The sequence below is a fragment of the Diabrotica undecimpunctata genome, chromosome 6, assembly GCF_040954645.1.
Source record: "Diabrotica undecimpunctata isolate CICGRU chromosome 6, icDiaUnde3, whole genome shotgun sequence".
In the NCBI taxonomy this organism is placed as follows: Eukaryota; Metazoa; Arthropoda; class Insecta; order Coleoptera; family Chrysomelidae; genus Diabrotica; species Diabrotica undecimpunctata.
This window is the reverse complement of record NC_092808.1, coordinates 99,331,049-99,349,337: the sequence shown is the minus strand read 5'-3', so window position 1 is coordinate 99,349,337 and position 18,289 is coordinate 99,331,049. Positions and strand designations below refer to the sequence as shown.

The window sequence follows — 18,289 nt, the reverse complement described above, 5'->3', positions numbered from 1 at the left end:
AATTTCGATAAACCGAAAATTAGTGACGTCGTTTGGTTAGTTCAGCTGAAATCCACAAGGCTCGCAAAGTCGCATTTCAACGTCGCCATATTAATTTCGACATGTTTTGAGTCGAAATCTCAATTAAAATTAGCGCCCATATGACAGATCTGCAAAATTCCCGAAGAGCTGCTTCACTATTCTGACAAAAAACGACGGTGGAAACTTAACTTACTATGTTAAAATTAGTTTCATTTTGTAAATATTAAATTTTTAAAAATTTTACCGAAAATTTTGAGTCAATTAACTACTAATTAATTTTGTTTTTAATTAAAAAAAAACGGGTGTGGCAGTCCAGTGCGACTGCCGGTAGAAGTTATACTTCTATACACGCGTTCGCGGTTACAAATTTATATGGGAGTCAATCTGAACAATTATGACATATATAATGCTATAGGTAAGAAACAGCAGAAAGAGAATTAGGTATATAGGTATATGGTGCATCGTTTACTGTATATAAACAACATATGACTTGTAATAGAAGTATAGTAAATATTTACCATATTGGTGTATTTAGTATAAGTAATCAATCAATATTTTGATGAAAATGTATATTTTTACTTATATATATGTATGAAAGGAGTTGAATGCAAAAAAAATTCATTGTTTATTTTGTTATTAATATAAAAATACAATACAATACACTGCAACATAATTCAATATAATAATACAATACAAATTAAAAATTTAAAAAATTACATCATGTAATGATTTTGCCGATTTACTCCCGTACAAATTTCCAACGTCAAATGCGCATATAGAAGTATAACTTCAAAAAATGTTTGTGGAAGATAAAAATAAAAAACCAACAACTCGAATTATGTTATAATTCATATTGGGATTCGAACTCACATATACTAGCGTAAAAACAAAACACGCAAAAATTTTGCCAATTAGACATGAAGTAATGTATTTCAAAATTGACTATTTTCGGTCATACAGTGATTTATTGTAATTATTATTTTAAAATACAAAAGCCTAAAATAATTGAAGGGCCGAGTGGAAGAAGGTGTTAAGTTACAAATACTAATTTTCAAGATAATCCACTTTTAGTGAATGATGCTGTCATTTTTTTATTAAAAACACTGGAACTATTATATTATAGGGTTTATGTTAGGACATAAGTAATAAGTTTTTGGGTATATATTAAGTCTTTTAATACTATCATCTTCTTCCTCTTTTTTTAACAAAAATGTACATAACACCTTCTTCTATTATTACCAAGTACCAAAAGGAATAGATTATTTACCGAAATAAAGAGTTGACTACAAAAAAATAATTTATTTATTCATAAAACCAGTAACAGATTTAGATTATTGTTGAAACTTATAAAAAATGTTTTAAATAGATATTACTACTTTCTTTGACGTTTTTGCGGTATTGGAGCATTTCTGTTTTGTTCATATTCACGAATCACACGTTCGTAATATCCACGATGTTCTTCTGAAATATCTGGCAACTGCGTAAAAATATCAGTAATTTTTTTGTTTGATATATTTCCAGTCTTCTCTAAGATTCTAGAAAAGTGAATATTTTCTGTGGGTACCTTTGGTTTATTCTTAAATATTGAAACCTTAAGAAATGGAGTATATTCATCATACGACTCTTTGTATAGATAGCTTCCAAATTCATCGATTCGAATCCACTTAATGCCATCTCTGAAGCGAACCTTTTGATTAAAACATACTATTATATTTGTACAATAAATATTGATAATAAATAAAAAACATCATAATTATAATTAGAATTATTTATTTTTCTTACGAAACCAATTTACAATTTAAGTAAGCAATATTTATTTATATAGTTTATAAGATTAAATGATTAACAATCTTTTACACATTTTCCAGTGTTGGTGTCTCTAAGGTATCCTAGAGTACAAACACATTTAAATTTACAAATCATTGGACAAGGTTTGAGACATAGGCTAGGTATCTTGTTTTGGCAATTTACTTCTAATTCAGGACAGCAGGATTCACATCCTCGGATCTCGTTTTCACCACATTGAGGTAAAGCTATGGGATCTAAAATTATTAAACAAGTTTTATTACTCATTGGTCATATTGTCGTTAAAAGATTTTTTATTAGAAAGTTCAAGATAAACATGAATGAATTTCCTATTACTCTTTTTTTTATACACTGGATTGGTTAAGACATTGTTTTTTAAAGTCATCAGTCGCTGCTAAAGCAATATATTTAATGATTTAATGACAGCTGATATTACCATGAGCTTGAGCAAGTTGATAAAATCGTTCAACTTGGACAGCAATTAAATTGTAACGCAGAAAGTCACGGCGAAATTAGATCTAGGATAGAGCAGGCTAAAGCGGCTTTTAGAAGGATGTCCAAGGTGTTATGTAACAGAGACCTAAAATTGGCATTGAGGATCCGCCTACTTCGCTGCTACGTGTTCTCGGTCCTACTTTATGACGAGTCCTGGACTGTGAATAAAATCGGTATAAATCGCCTTGAGGCTTTCGAAATGTGGTGCTATAAAGGAATTTTAAAAGTACCCTGGGTGGATAAGATTCGAAACTCCACAATACCAGAACGTCTCAGCAAGATTACTGAGATCATAAAAAGCATCAAGCAGAGAAAGCTGGAGTATTTCGGACATGTCATGAGAGGTCCCAAATATAGGTTGCTACAAAATATCATGCAAGGAAAAATAGCAGGCAAACGCAGTGTAGGACGAAGAAGAATCTCATGGTTGAAGAACTTGCGAGATTGGTATGGTGTTGATACAAGCATGCTATTTAGGGTGGCAGTGAATAAAATTAAGATAGCTATGCTATGATGGTAACCAACGTTAAGAAAGGACATGGTACATGAAGAAGAAGAAGATATTACCAAAGTTGTAGTTATGATGAAAATGTTAGACTTATATATAATATATAACATATAACAGATAATATATAACACAGATCTAAACTGATTAGGACGTGGACAATGGCCTGAATATTTTTTAAACTAAAGACTAATCTATATTTACCCCCATCATAAATACTAACAACATGATGATGTAGAAGAGTATAGTTGGTCTGCAAAATAGACGATCATGTGGTTTGTACAAGAAAAAATAATGCCTGACCCCTAAATTCAAAAAAGAGTACCTACGTATGAGTAAGTGTAAACATAAGGTTTAGAAATAAATTTATTAAATACCCAGTAGTTAATATTATATAAAATATTTATTTATTTTCCTTTTTTCTTAGTATTTTTCTGAAGGTGTTTTCTCGTGGCATCTTAACACAATTTAGTATTTATATCGGAAATTTTTTAATCCTTAGAATGTTTTAATTTTTTTCTGTTAATTTATTATATTAATAATTTAGCCAATTGACAAAAAAAATTTCAATACAATAATGTTTTGTATCTTGAAAACGATTTTCGAATTGGAAATTCAAATATTAATATAAACTTATTTTAAAATAAAATTGTAGCGTACTCTTAGTAAAAATAGTAAATTTCCTTTTAGCGTTACTACAGGTACAGGAATAGTACAAAAAAATGTATAAAAAGATAACACATTTAATAAAATTTGCCGTTTATTTTGCCACATTTTGAAATAAATAAAATAATTTCAAATTTTAATATTAATTTAAATATTGCAAAAAAAACTCATGTGCGTCGGTGTGAAAGTACAATATCCTCCCTAAAAAACCAAACTACGATAATTCTGTATTGACAAGAGTGTATGCCACGTTTCAACGACGTCATACGTATAGTTTGTCTCAAAATATATCGTTTTGACTTTCCCGTCGTTAAAGGATCAGTGGTATTATCGCCATTATTAATAGACAAATACGTTTTAAATTTCTACCTGACCGCTCAGGGTTGAATCTTCTTCTTCTTCACGTGCCATCTCCGCGACGGAGGTTGGCAATCATCATGGCTATTCTGATCTTAGATGCTGCTGCTCTGAATAGTTCAATTGATGTGCATCCGTACCATTCCCTCAAGTTACGCAACCATGAGATTCTTCTTCTTCCTACACTTCTCTTGCCCTGGATTTTCCCTTGTATAATCAATTAAAGTAGGTTGTATCTCTCATTACGCATAACATGCCCCAGGTATTGCAGCTTTCGTGTCTTGATGGTTTCCAATACTTCAAAACAAAATATTCCTGAAAGTAGTGTAATCGTCATGGATAACGCAAGCTGCTACAGTCTACAGCTACAAAAAGCGGCAAACAGGTACTAAAACTGAAATTTATGAGTCTTTATTAAAAAATGTTAATTATTTTAAAGCCATATATATGTATATATATATATATATATATATATATATATATATATATATATATATATATATATATATATATATAGACCAAAAATTACTACTTTTTTTCGTCTTGTCAATGGTTCTTCGCTAACAATAGCCTTTGTCGACGATATCGACGTTTTTGTAAGTAAATATGTTATTTTCACAACATTCTGTTTGATTAGGCCCCTATCTATTAAAGTATGACACACTATAAAGTATGATTATTTTTCCGTGGATGAAACATATTTGTTACGAACAATCTTCACTAATATACTATACACACAGTAGCAAGTAGAGATTTTTAATGACTGATTTGATTACATTAGCCGTACCTGATTCAACCCTGAGCGGTCAGGTAGAAATTTAAAACGTATTTGTCTATTAATAATGGCGATAATACCACTAATCATTTAACGACGGGAAAGTCAAAACGATATATTTTGAGACAAACTATATATTATGATTCAAGTAAACTAGCTTATAATCTAACGTCCAAAGATGGGAAACTATCTATAGTCCTAATGTAATGTAATGTAAATTATAGGTTTCTATCGATAATTTTCCACCTCTACTAGTTTCGTATCTTTTTATTTCACAACGTATTATTTTTTTTAAACCACTTATTTAACCACTTAGGGTTATTAGCATAAGAAAAATACAAAAAGTGATAGACATACATAGGCATATACAAAATATCAATTACATAATAATGTATACAATATATATTTTAATTATTGATGTATTGTATTAAATTTTATTAAAAAAGTGTATAGATTTCAAGAATTCTATCAAGTCAGCTACGTATTTAGATTCTCCTAGAAGTTCTTTTAATGTTTTTGGAATGTGGTGATATAGTCTTTTAACTAGGTATATCGGACAGTCAATCAAAATGTGCTTCACTGTCACTTTACATTCACAAACAAAACACACTGGTTCCTCTTCTCTCTTCAACAAGTATTCATGTGTTGTAGAAGTGTGTCATACTCTGAAACGTGTTATTAGGACTTGATGTTGTTGCTTTGAAGGTCAGAAGTTTCATGGAAGGATGGAAGATTTTATTTCTATTAATTTAGTGGTCCTTCTATTCCATTGGTTTTGCCAAACATCGTACAATTTTGCTTTTAAGTAAGGTTTTAAATCCAAATGCACCGTTAGATTTTCCACTTATGCGGCTGTATTGGTTACTGTGGACCTAGCTAGACTATCTGTCTTTTCGTTACCATCTATTCCAACGTGTGACGGTACCCAGAGAAACTCTACTGTCAAATTGTTTTGGTATATATGGTATAAAATTAACTTAATCTGCTGTAATGTTGGATGAGAGGGATAAATCTGAGAAATTGATGTCAGACAACTAAGTGAATCAGATATAAGAAATTTGGGGTTAAAAGTTTTTTTTCTAGAATAAAGGTTAGGGCTTTAATGATGGCAAATAGTTCTGCTGTAAAAATACTTGTCTTAGGACACGCTTTATAGATGGAATGTTCATGTGATATCACAAAGCATGCTCCTACTCTATTTATGGTCTTAGATGCATCTGTGTATATAAAATGGTAATTTTTGTACTGTGTGAGAATATGGAGAAAGTTAGTTTAAAAAAAATGGGTATCACGTTATTCTTGTTATATGCTGTAAGTTTAAGGTTACAAAGCGGAGAGGGAACTACTTAAGGAAAACATAAATTTATTTCACAGGTACGATAAATGGGTCATAGAAAGGTACAGAACCCTTATTTCTTTTTTGATAGAACTCCTGGAACCTGTTAGCAACAGCATAATAAAGAGCTGGATTTTTTGGGTTAGATTTTATATTCGAGACATACGATAGAGTTAATTGTCTTCTTAGGTTTAAGGGTGGCTGTCCAGCTTCACAGAGTAGACTGTCCACAGGACTGGTGCAATATGCTCCTAGAGCAAGTCTTACGGCTGAACTGTGAAGAGTATCCAAAATTTTGAGCAATGTTTGGTTTACGATATTACATACAGCACATCCGTAGTCCAGTTTTCATCTAATTAAAGCTCTATATAAATTTATTAGAGTTGGAAAATCTGCTTCCCAATTTTTATGTGATACACATTTCATAATGTTTAATTCAGCTTGGCACGATAGTCTTAGCGAGTGTATATGACTTTTCCAACTTAATTTTGAGTCCAGGTACATCCCTAGGAATTTTTTTTCTTTTGTTTATTCTATAGGAGAATTCTACTGGAGAATTGCATAAAAATAGATTTGGGAGCTTTTGTGAATTTGATTTTCGTGAAAATGTATAGCTTTTGATTTTGGGGTGGAAAATTGGAGCCCAACATTTTTAGACCACGATTCTATCGACTTAAGAGCTGCAGCATGAGCAGATAACAACGTATTATGTTTTCTATATTTTGCGTTATTTTGTCGGTTCTTAAGACACTCATCACTGTATACACATAGCTGAATATGTATAATACTGATAATGTTAATATTTGGTACTATTTAAGCGACTCTTTATAACGATGTAAATTTTTTACACACTTTAGTAATAGATATAATTTTTTCTGAGAAATGATTATATTATTAAATAGCTATTGAAAAATGCTCCCAAATACATAGCGTATCGTGAAGTCAGCTGTCCACTTGTGTGTAATAAATTATTAAGTTGTTATGAGTGTAAAAATCTTACTTAATTTTTAAGCAATTAGTGCAAAGAGATAAATTTGAAACCGAGCTCTTTACTTTGTATCTTCCAATTTAAATATTCATATACAAATTTACCTAGAAATTTCTTTTCTGAATTTGGGAGTTAGCTAAATTAATTTAAAAAATCACAGCTGCTGTGTTTATAAAAATTTATAAGAATTAAAATTGGCGGCATTGAATAATCAAAGAGCTATATTTTATAAGGATATAATTTTTATTTATAGTCAAAAAATATTAGTAAAGTTGACTGTTTTTTCGAGTAGCCGAATTGGCTTGTTGGTGGGAGCTTTTTACACCAAATCCTATGGCAATAAATGACTTGATGGAAAAAACTTTACTTAAATATCTTGATTATGTGACAAAGCATAGTGTTTTGATAAACATAGTATCATAGTTTTCGATAAAAAGCAGAAAGAACTGAAACTAAGCTAAGTCTTCGTGGTAGGGATGGCGGTTTTTGACAAAACACCGGTTTTCGGTTATACCGGTTTCTTTTGCTTACGATTTAACCTGGCGATTATAACCGGCCAAAAAAAAAACCGGTTTTTTCAAAAACCGGTTTTTGGTTTTTTTAATACAATAGGTTACAAAGTTACAACAATGCACTTTAGTTTGCGACACTTCATTCGACTCGATATCAATATGATCAAAATTAGTACTATCAAAAGAACATCAATATCAATATAAATAAAATACAATTTTTAATAAAACCATTTTATCCTATTATTATATTTAAGTATTTATTATTTTATTATTATTATTATATATTTATTGATTATTATTAAATATAATATAGTATAAAATTAATATACACATATTGCAATAATATACAATAGAAGTGTATTATAAGTAGAATGAAGTAATATTTTAAGTAAAAAAGTATAGGTTAGAAGGTTACAAATAGGTTATATTATATGAAATGGATTTAGCATTATGTAGTTTTCATGAAGCCTATTGAGAAAAACTCATTTATATATATATATATATATATATATATATATATATATATATATATATATATATATATATATATATAAATATATTTATATATATATATATATATATATATATATATTGGTCGGTTAAGCGGCTTCTCTCATCTGACACAATATCATTCAATGATGACACCAGTCTCTCTGATGCCACCGACTTCCGACTAACGACATGTATTTTTTAGCTATAAAAGCCAAGCCTCGCATACAGGTTCTGTTCTGCTCCTAGAATGAAAACGGACCACTTAATCTCGGCAGCAAAGGCTGCTGCAGATATAGAGTCAGTTCATTTGGAAAAGATCTTTGAATCCGTGTGTCCTAAGAACTTGAACTGGAACCACTGTTCCCCAACTCCAGATGGTGTGAAGACCAAAGAGAGTTTGATTTTAAACTGACTTTGCCTTCTTCATTCTGAAAGGAGCAGTAAGGAGAAAGTTCTCCGATTTTGGTAAGGTACGTCCTAACTTCCGAGCCTAAATTGGATGTGACTGTCTCCGCTATAGACGAATTCAGATATAGCTATTTAAACCTCAGTGATTGTAGCATGGCAAACAGGGGGTTTCGTAAAAGCTTGGTGTCCCTCTCTTGAAGGCTAGTTATAAGCTTTTGGCATAACTTTTGGGCTGTACTAAGGTTTGGCTTAAGGTTTTTTAAACATCTCTCGATAATAGACACGAGGGGATAACAAGGCTAGCAGTAATATATTGGGAACCCGAGATCTCCTTTGTGGCCTCATCGAAAGGCGATAAAATGGCTAATCACCTTAAAAACCTAATAACCGGTTTTTACTTTAAAAATAAAAAACCGGCTATAACCGGGACACAAAAAAACAACTGATAGAACCGGTTATTGCGAAGTAAAAAACCGGTTTTTGTTTAAAATCGGTAGGTTTTTCCCATTCCTACTTCGTGGGCAAAAATCTGGAGTTGATCGTGAATCAAATTTTAATGAAACTACAAATATCTCTCTCAAACGAAATACGAAGATCGTACGTTTTAGAAAGATCGAAATACGAAGAAGGAAGTTACTTTATTCATTACCCTTTATAACGCAGTGCTGGTTTCAAAAATTCGCTAATTAATGCTTAAAATCATTCATTTTGTCTCTACAGTTTGGACTACTGCGCCGGGCCGATAGGAGAACCAGCCAAAACCGAGCCGATTCGGCTTTTCGAAAAATCAGTCAACTTTACTTATGTTTTTTTAAATATAAAAAGAGTTTTTTTAAAAATAAATATTAAATCGTGATAAAAAATTAGGCTTTAACTATGCACTATTGAACTATCGTGGAGAACTTTGTTTTTAAACTTTGTCTTGACTTCAGCTATAAGAATCAATTAGTTTATTAAAAATGTGTGTACTGTTTAGCGAGCGCTGTATCTTAATTGCTTATAACCGTTGATTGAATAGGATTATTCAATTAACGTTATAACACAAAAGTGGAACCTAATTCAAAGCAATAAATAAAAGGTTGAAAAACTTTTTAAGCAATGATTTTTATTTCTACATAAAAATATAATTAACCAAAAAGACAATCCGTTTTAAATTACATTTCTATCTATTTTAGAAAAAAAAAGTTTTGGCGCTGTGAAACCAATGAAAGATTAAGATTTTTATAAACAATTAAACGTATCTTAAAAAAATGACCGATCTTATCTTGTGATTGTGAGTAAAAAGTTATTTTAAAAATAAAAAAAGGCGAAAATTTCGCATTTTTGGACATTCAATCGTTAATTTTGCGTAAACTATTGGGCCAAACTTAATGTAGCACAAATCAGATTAAAATTTTTTGTCTAGTTAAAGTTTAAAGTTTTATTTTTATTTAATATTGTACTCAGTGTACCTCAACATATTATTTTAATACAATAAAAATAAAAATAATCAAAAAATAACGTTTTTGCATTTTAAAAGTGCGATAAAAAGTTATAACCAACAATTTGGAGTTGCAAACACCTGTAGGTTACTACAGACAATGCTATTCCTAACGATGTGCTGTTTATATAAATTCAATAATTATTCTACATTTTTTTATTTACAGGTTGGACTACAAGTACAAACTTCAAAAATTTATTTATTGTTTTAGAACTGATATTTAAAAATTTTAATCAAATAATGACTAAATAATACTGGATCTATAATTTGCCTGATCCTATTAATAGTTCTTTTTTTTACCTTATGTTCTTTCAAATTATCTGCAAATTTGCAATTACAGAACGATCAATTTATTACATTTGTAAAAGGAAAAACTATTGTATAAATTGTATAAATTACAACACTATCATCAGATTTAGTAGATCAGCTATTAGCAAATCAAAGAAAATAATTTAGTCGATTATTGGAGTATTGCGGATTAATTAGATACGCAAACAAAGAAAAATAATAAAAGAATGTAATAAAGTTTAAATTTTTTACGAATCTCAAAAATTGAAAGAAGAAAAGAAGATTGAAAGAAAGAGAAGAAAATAAAAGCCTCTAAAATAAACGTTATAACGTGAGCAGCTAGAATATAAAGATCAAAAGTTAGGCAAATCTTTTAAATTTGCTATAACCGATATACCTGGCGTTTAGGTATCTATCTATCTATATATATATATATATATATATATATATATATATATATACAAATATATATACATATATATATATATATATATATATATATATATATATATATATATATATTTATATATATATTTATATATATATTTATATATATATATATATATATATATATAAATATATAGAAAAGAAATTTAATCTTTGCAGATTAGTTAAATAGTAAACTCTTAAATATTGGGGAAATCTGCAAGAAAGACTCTAATGTGTATCAATTGTTTCGCCGAACGTTTTCGCCAAAGAGAATTAATTTGGCTTTTTCAGGGCTGAAAGAGAATAAATTATAATTAGCTACCATATATTATCTATTAAAACATTATTGATCTTACCGTAACTTAGAATTGTAGAGTTAGAATATTAAAAAACTTTGCTAGTAACATAGTGGTGTTTTTTTTTGTTACTATGTGCAAAAAAAGTTTTTTTATAAGGTTCGAAATGTATGGTAGCTTTGAACTTGACACGTAAAGGCTTACCCAAGGTTAATCGAAAAACTTAATGTAAATACATTTAAAAGGAGGTAATTCTTTGAATTGTCGGCAATAACTAAATTTTTGATTTTCAGACAGTTAAAAGTGAGGTTCTGTTTGAGCCAGAACGCAAGCGCTGACAACTTCATTATTAGTTCGTATGAATCTTTATGTCGTTAAGGTTCATTGGTAAGAAACGAATGAATTTAAATCCCAGTAAAGGGAAATATTATTTTGATTTTCTTTATTTAATTATATTATATTGTTCATGTACTATTGAATCTTATTGAGATGTATCTAAGAAAAGCAAGGGAATGTTATATATTCTTTGTTAATGAAAATTAATTATAAAGGTATGTTAATTGTTAATGGATATATCAGTCAAGTTAGTTATCTGTGATATAGTATTGTTCTTGGTATCTGATTTAAGTAACAGGTGGTATATATCGCTTAGATTCTTGATGTCACTCTTAACATTAATGGAGAAATCGTTAAGGAAAATATAAGACATTTCAATGAACTCTCTTTTAGATTTATTGTTCTCACGGTGGAGAATTGTGGTGTTGGTATAGTCCATGAGATGACCAGTGGAATGGACATGTTTGGCTAATGCACAACGGTCAAGGTGAAGTCGAGAATCACTTTCGTGTAGTGTAATACGTGATTTCAATAATTGAGATGTTTGACCGATGTAGGAATTGTTGCAAGAGAGACATGGAATGTTGTAGACAATATTACTAAGCCTATCTATGGGAGTCTTATCTTTTATCTTAGAATAAAGATTATTAATTGTTAAGACTGATCTACAAGCCACATTGAGTTTAATGTTGTTATTATTATTGCCAAAGCTATTTTCAACACTTTTCAGAATCCTTGTTAACCCCGGAGTGATATCTCTGAAATATGGTAATGAAAAATATTTGTTTATAGGAGTATCCGAGACTGGGTTCCCACTTAAGACATCAGGATCAGCATTGTTAGTCGCGAAGGAAGGTGTAATATCTTCGTCATGGATAGTATTAAACAAAATCTTATTGACTAATGGTGTTGGATAAGCGTTTGAAATAAAAAGTTTCTGTAGGATTTGTAGGTTTTTTGTATGAAATGAAGGATCTGATAGTTTTGTTACTCTATTTTTCATCTGTTTGATTAAGTTGACTTTGGTAGAATTGTTATGGTATGAGTTGTAGTTAAGGTATCTACCAGAATGGTTCGGTTTTTGATACCAATCTATTTTGATGTTGTTGGTTTCCCTGATCATCCTTATGTCGAGAAAGGGGACGGACCAATTACCATCTTCCCTCTCTATAGTGAACTGGATGTAGGGGTCATAACCATTAAAAGTATCTAATAGTTCATCTACCTTGTCATTTGGGTATAGCCAAAATGATATCATCAACATATTTTTTAATAAATGGAATATTAAAGGATAGTAAAGGAATGACTGAGTCTAATACATAATCCATAACGTAAGTTGCAATGATAGGAGAAATCTTAGCTCCCATAGGGGTACCGAAAGTTTGTTGATAGAATTTATCATTAATTGAGAAGTAAGTGTTGTTAAAGAGAAATTCGACGATGCTGATGAATCTGTCGTAAGACATGGAACAACAACCTCTAATACGGTCCCAGTTGATCTCTATTGATGTCAAACATATTCCTAGATGAACATTGCTGAATAAGGATACAACGTCAAGGCTAACGAGGACATAATTTGATGGTAGTATGTAGCCATTATATTTATTTACCATCTCAAAGGAATCTTTAATGTAATATTCGGATACTCCTATAAACAAATATTTTTCATTACCATATTTCAGAGATATCACTCCGGGGTTAACAAGGATTCTGAAAAGTGTTGAAAATAGCTTTGGCAATAATAATAACAACATTAAACTCAATGTGGCTTGTAGATCAGCCCTAACAATTAATAATCTTTATTCTAAGATAAAAGATAAGACTCCCATAGATAGGCTTAGTAATATTGTCTACAACATTCCATGTCTCTCTTGCAACAATTCCTACATCGGTCAAACATCTCAATTATTGAAATCACGTATTACACTACACAAAAGTGATTCTCGAGTTCACCCTGACCGTTGTGCATTAGCCAAACATGTCCATTCCACTGGTCATCTTATGGACTATACTAACACCACAATTCTCCACCGTGAGAACAATAAATCTAAAAGAGAGTTCATTGAAATGTCATATATTTTCCTTAACGATTTCTCCATTAATGTTAAGAGTGACATCAAGAATCTAAGCGATATATACCACTTGTTACTTAAATCAGATACCAAGAACAATACTATATCACAGATAACTAACTTGACTGATATATCCATTAACAACTAACATATCTTTATAATTAATTTTCATTAACACAAAAAAATATATAACATTCCCTTGCTTTTCTTAGATACATCTCAATAAGATGCAATAATACATGAACAATATAATATAATTAAATAAAGTAAATCAAAATAATATTTCCCTATACTGGGATTTAAATTCATTCGTTTTTTACCAATGAACCTTAACGACATAAAGATTCATAAGAACAATGAAGTTGTCAGCGCTTGCGTTCTGGTTAAAACAGAACCTCACTTTTAAACTATCTAAAAATCAAAAATTTAGTTATTGCCGACAATTCAAAGAATTACCTCCTTTTAAATGTAGTTACATTGGGTTTTTCGATTAACCTTGGGTTAGCCTTTACGTGTCAAGTTCAAAGCTACCATACATTTCAAACCATAAAAAAAACTTTTTTTGCACATAGTAACAAAAAACACCACTATGTTACTAGCAAAGTTTTTTAATATTCTAACTCTACAATTCTAAGTTACGGTAAGATCAATAATGTTTTAATAGATAATATATGGTAGCTAATTATAATTTATTCTCTTTCAGCCCTGAAGAAGCCAAATTAATCCTCTTTGGCGAAAACGTTCGGCGAAACAATTGATACACATTAGAGTCTTTCTTGCAGATTTCCCCAATATTTAAGAGTTTACTATTTACATATATATATATATATATATATATATATATATATATATATATAGATATATATATATATATATATATATATATATATATATATATATATATATATATATATATATATATACATATACATAATAAATAACACGGATTATTTAATAGAATTTTTTAATAAATCAGAAGGCAGCGTAAGGTATAGAAGTTAATGAAAAAATACAGTGAATTTTAAAGATCAATAACAAATTCTTTACAGACTACTTAGCAAACCACCATATGATGGCATCAAAATTAAAAACAGCCAAAAATCTAAATCTAAAAAAACTAAATAAAGTTATATTTAGTATTCTTACCAGCTAGGGCAGCCACGACGATGACCATAAAGATTGCGAAAAATACAGTTTTCATTTTGAGTGTCGTTTTTATATATTAAATTTGCAAATGATCTAATTTAGTTAAGGTATTCAGCCTATTTTATATATGTACCAAAGTTGACAAAATTGATAATATAGTTTCTTAAAACAAAACAATATTAATCCGTGCAGGACCGTTTTTGTAGATTTTACTAATAATGTTATACATAGCAGAATATAACCAAAATCAATTAAATTATAATTTAGAAAAACCACTTTAAAACATATTTTTTAATAATTTATAAAGTAAAACTTCTTAATTAAAGTTTTAAAATAGTTAGGTATTTAAGATTTGTTTAATGGATGCCAAATTGCATATTTCTCATCATCGTCATTCTCAGCGTATTCTACTGATTATGGTGCAGCCTACCTTACATAGGCAGTCATTCTTCATTTCCGCCCTCGATTGTCTTTTACACGAATATTTGCTTTTTATTGCCGTGTTGTACCGGCTTGTTTCTTTATGTCATAGTCCGATCTTAAATTTGGACACATTTCTTAATGCCTCTTGGGTACCACAATGTAAATCTTGTGGACCATCTATCGTTAGTTGTTCTCGCTAGATGTCCTGCATACTGCCATTTTAAAGAATTAATTTCGTCGACTAGTTCAGTGACCTATTATTTTTTTATTTCTCTTTGTTATATCTAGCATGCATGGCTCCATTGACCTTTAAGTGACTTTGAGTTTCGTTTTTATCTTTTTCTTTATTGTCCAAGTTTTGCAGCCGATGTCATGATTGGTAGTATACACTGATAGAATGTTTTTTTTACATGGAGTGGCATCTTGGATTTAAATATACCTACATTTTTACCAAAAGTAACTCAAGCCAGTTTCATTCTTTTGTTGATTTCTAGGAGTAAAGAGCCAGATTTATATATTAATTTTTCCATGTATACATCTTCGTCTACTATCTCATTACACACAATTTTTGTTATTGTTATGTTTATTTTTAGATCATCTTCATTACTAGCTGCATTTATATCACTTATTATCTCTTGTAGTTCTGCATGTAGATGGCAACCTAGAACTAGAACTCAGAACCCATTCACTAGGATCTAGAACCTATTCAGAGACATTGTCTCTGTTTCAGCAGCAACCCCATTGTGAGTCTTATGATGCTATTCAGGGTATCTGTTAAAAACTTTAACATCACACCATCTTGTTAACAAAAATAGAATACATAATACATATTGTAATATTTTAAGGGTACTCAAATATTTAGTGGCTTGTACGTCTGGTAATACACTGATGATGATCTTTTTAGTCGAAAAACGTTCTCTGAAGCCCGAAAGGGTCTTTTTAATTATATACCTTTTATTAAGAATTTTTAAATAAAACTTTTGTAACACTGATGTATTATTGCTATTATCACATTTATGTCATTTGTTTCTTTTCAGTGGATGTTCTTAATGGAATTAATTGTATTTTTCTTGTATTGTATAGTTACGTATTATTTATTACTTATTTTTTCTTTGTGGTTTTATTTATCTTCGAATATTCTATTGTTAGTCCCTTGTTTTCTGGAAAAAGTGTTCATCGTTCTTCTACGAATGTTCTTGTCTCAGCTTTCGGTAATATTTCTGTTAAAATATTATTAAAGTCGTCAATTCCTTTACCCGTGGCCGATCTCAGCTTTCGTGGAGGAGGAGCTCTGAACTGAGTAGGGGCTCTTCTGTACTTCACGGAAGACAGACTGGGCGGGGGATATCCTCAACCTCGACACGGCAGTCCCATATGGCTGATAGGGAAAGTTCCTGCAGATATGCAGGACAGGTACGAATAAGGCATTGCCAAATAAGTACCCGGATCAACTGAGGAATGACATTAGGCAGCAGTAATGTCATTACTGGATTAAGGCTGTGGGAAGTAAAAATCCTGTAGGCTTAATTCCAGATACTCACAGGCGACAGTCACATTATGAGTTAAGCGGCTGTGATACTGCGATCTTAGGGCACTCTTTTGTCCTGGAGTTTGAGAAATCGGCTTCGAAGGCGGAGGAACTAATACTTTTAGTGAACGGCATAAGGATGCAGAAGGCAAGGAGAAACCACTGCATTAAAAACTTCTTGTAAGTATCTCTAGTACAATTATCATGGTGATAAAAAACTTTAAGAAGGCCTCAAACTGTGAGGCCTTCCAGGTCGTTATCAAGAGAAATCCTCACGAACCAAACTACATTCTAGATGATGGATCTCTAAGAGTATTGCGAACAGCCATAAAGATAGGTACATGGAACGTTAGAACAATGTACGAGGCGGGAAAAATCTATAATGCCATTTAAGAAATGGAAAGACTCTCGATTAATATTATGGGAATAAGTGAAATGCGCTGGACAGATACGGGATACCGAGTTATCAAAGATCACAAAATATTTTACTCAGGAAATCTTAAGAACGAACATATAAATGGAGTGGGTCTAATTATGAATAATAAAATTGCCAATTCTGTCAGTCACTTTGTACCGGTATCAGAAAGGATGCTCTTAGTTCAGCTAAACACATTTCCCATAAAAACAAACATTATTCAAGTATACGCTCCTACAGCGGACGCCCCAGAAGAAATCATAGAAGATCATTTTACAATGACCTTACTAATATTGTCAAAAGGATTCGGAAAAACGAAATAATACTAATAATGGGAGACTTTAATGCCAAAGTTGGCAAAGGACAAAGTGGAAATTTAGTGGGATCCTTTGGTCTAGGGGAACGTAATGAACGCGGAGACCGTTTGATTGAATTTGCAACTGAAGAACAGCTCGTAGTGACAAACATCTTTCTTGATCTTCCTCTAAGACGAAGAGGAATATACGTGGAAATCTCCCCAGGATACTCCAGATCACACAGTACGAAATCAAATAGACTATATTCTTATTATTAAACGAGTTAGAAACTCTATAACATATGTTAAAGCGTACCCGGGATCCGACATAAATTCGGACCACAATACACTTATCACCAAAATGAAACTTAGTTTAAAGAAAGTTCAAAGACCAAAAATTATGAAGTACGATATTAACCAACTAAAAAATAAAACAGTAAAGGAAAAGGTACAAAACGCCTAAAAGAAAAAACGTGGGCTCGTACAGAAAAACAATGGGCTCGTACAGAAACAGATAACACAGATGTAGAACTAGAAAATTTGCACAAAGTAAGTCAAGAAATAACAGAGAAATACTTAAAACCTGAAAGAACAAATAAAAAGGAATGGATGACGGAGGAGATTCTATGTATGATGGAAGGCAGAAGAAACGCTAAAGATAATAAGAATTACTACAACAACATAAATAACGAAATAAAAAGGGCTATTAAAATCGCAAAAGAAAATTGGTTTAGCTCGAAGTGTACAGAGATAGAGTCATTACAACAAAAACATGATTCATTTAACTTCCATAAAAAGATTAAAGAAGCGGCAGGCTTATATAAACACAAGAACACTGGATTCCTGACAGATAATCAGGGAAACATAGTACTGGAAATAGAGCATAAAAGGGATATTTGGATTAAATACGTGGAAAAAACTTTTGAAGATATACGAAGTAACACTGGTATTACAACAAACACCAATTGCGAATCTGGACCACCATTTACAGTCGAAGAAGTAAAATATGCCATCAAAAGCACCAAAGATGGTAAAGCAGTAGGCCCTGATAATTGTCACTCAAAATTCTTCAAACTTATGGACTATGATGGCATAAAATGGTTGACAAATATATTTAACAATATATATGATACAGGCAGAATTCCCCAAAAATGGTAAGTGTCAACTTTTATACATCTTCCAAAAAAAAACCCAATGCGAGAAAGTGCGAAGACTATAGA

At 30.8% G+C, this 18,289-nt stretch overlaps 1 long non-coding RNA gene across 1 annotated transcript; it reads right to left on the bottom strand.

Moving 5' to 3' along the window:
- Positions 1-1,774: 1,774 nt before the first annotated feature.
- Positions 1,775-14,591, bottom strand: LOC140442740 (uncharacterized). The gene is made up of 2 exons (XR_011951131.1): positions 14,409-14,591; positions 1,775-2,063 (listed from the first exon to the last, which is right to left on the bottom strand). It is a non-coding gene; the product is annotated as an uncharacterized lncRNA (long non-coding RNA).
- Between the last annotated feature and the right edge of the window lie 3,698 nt (positions 14,592-18,289).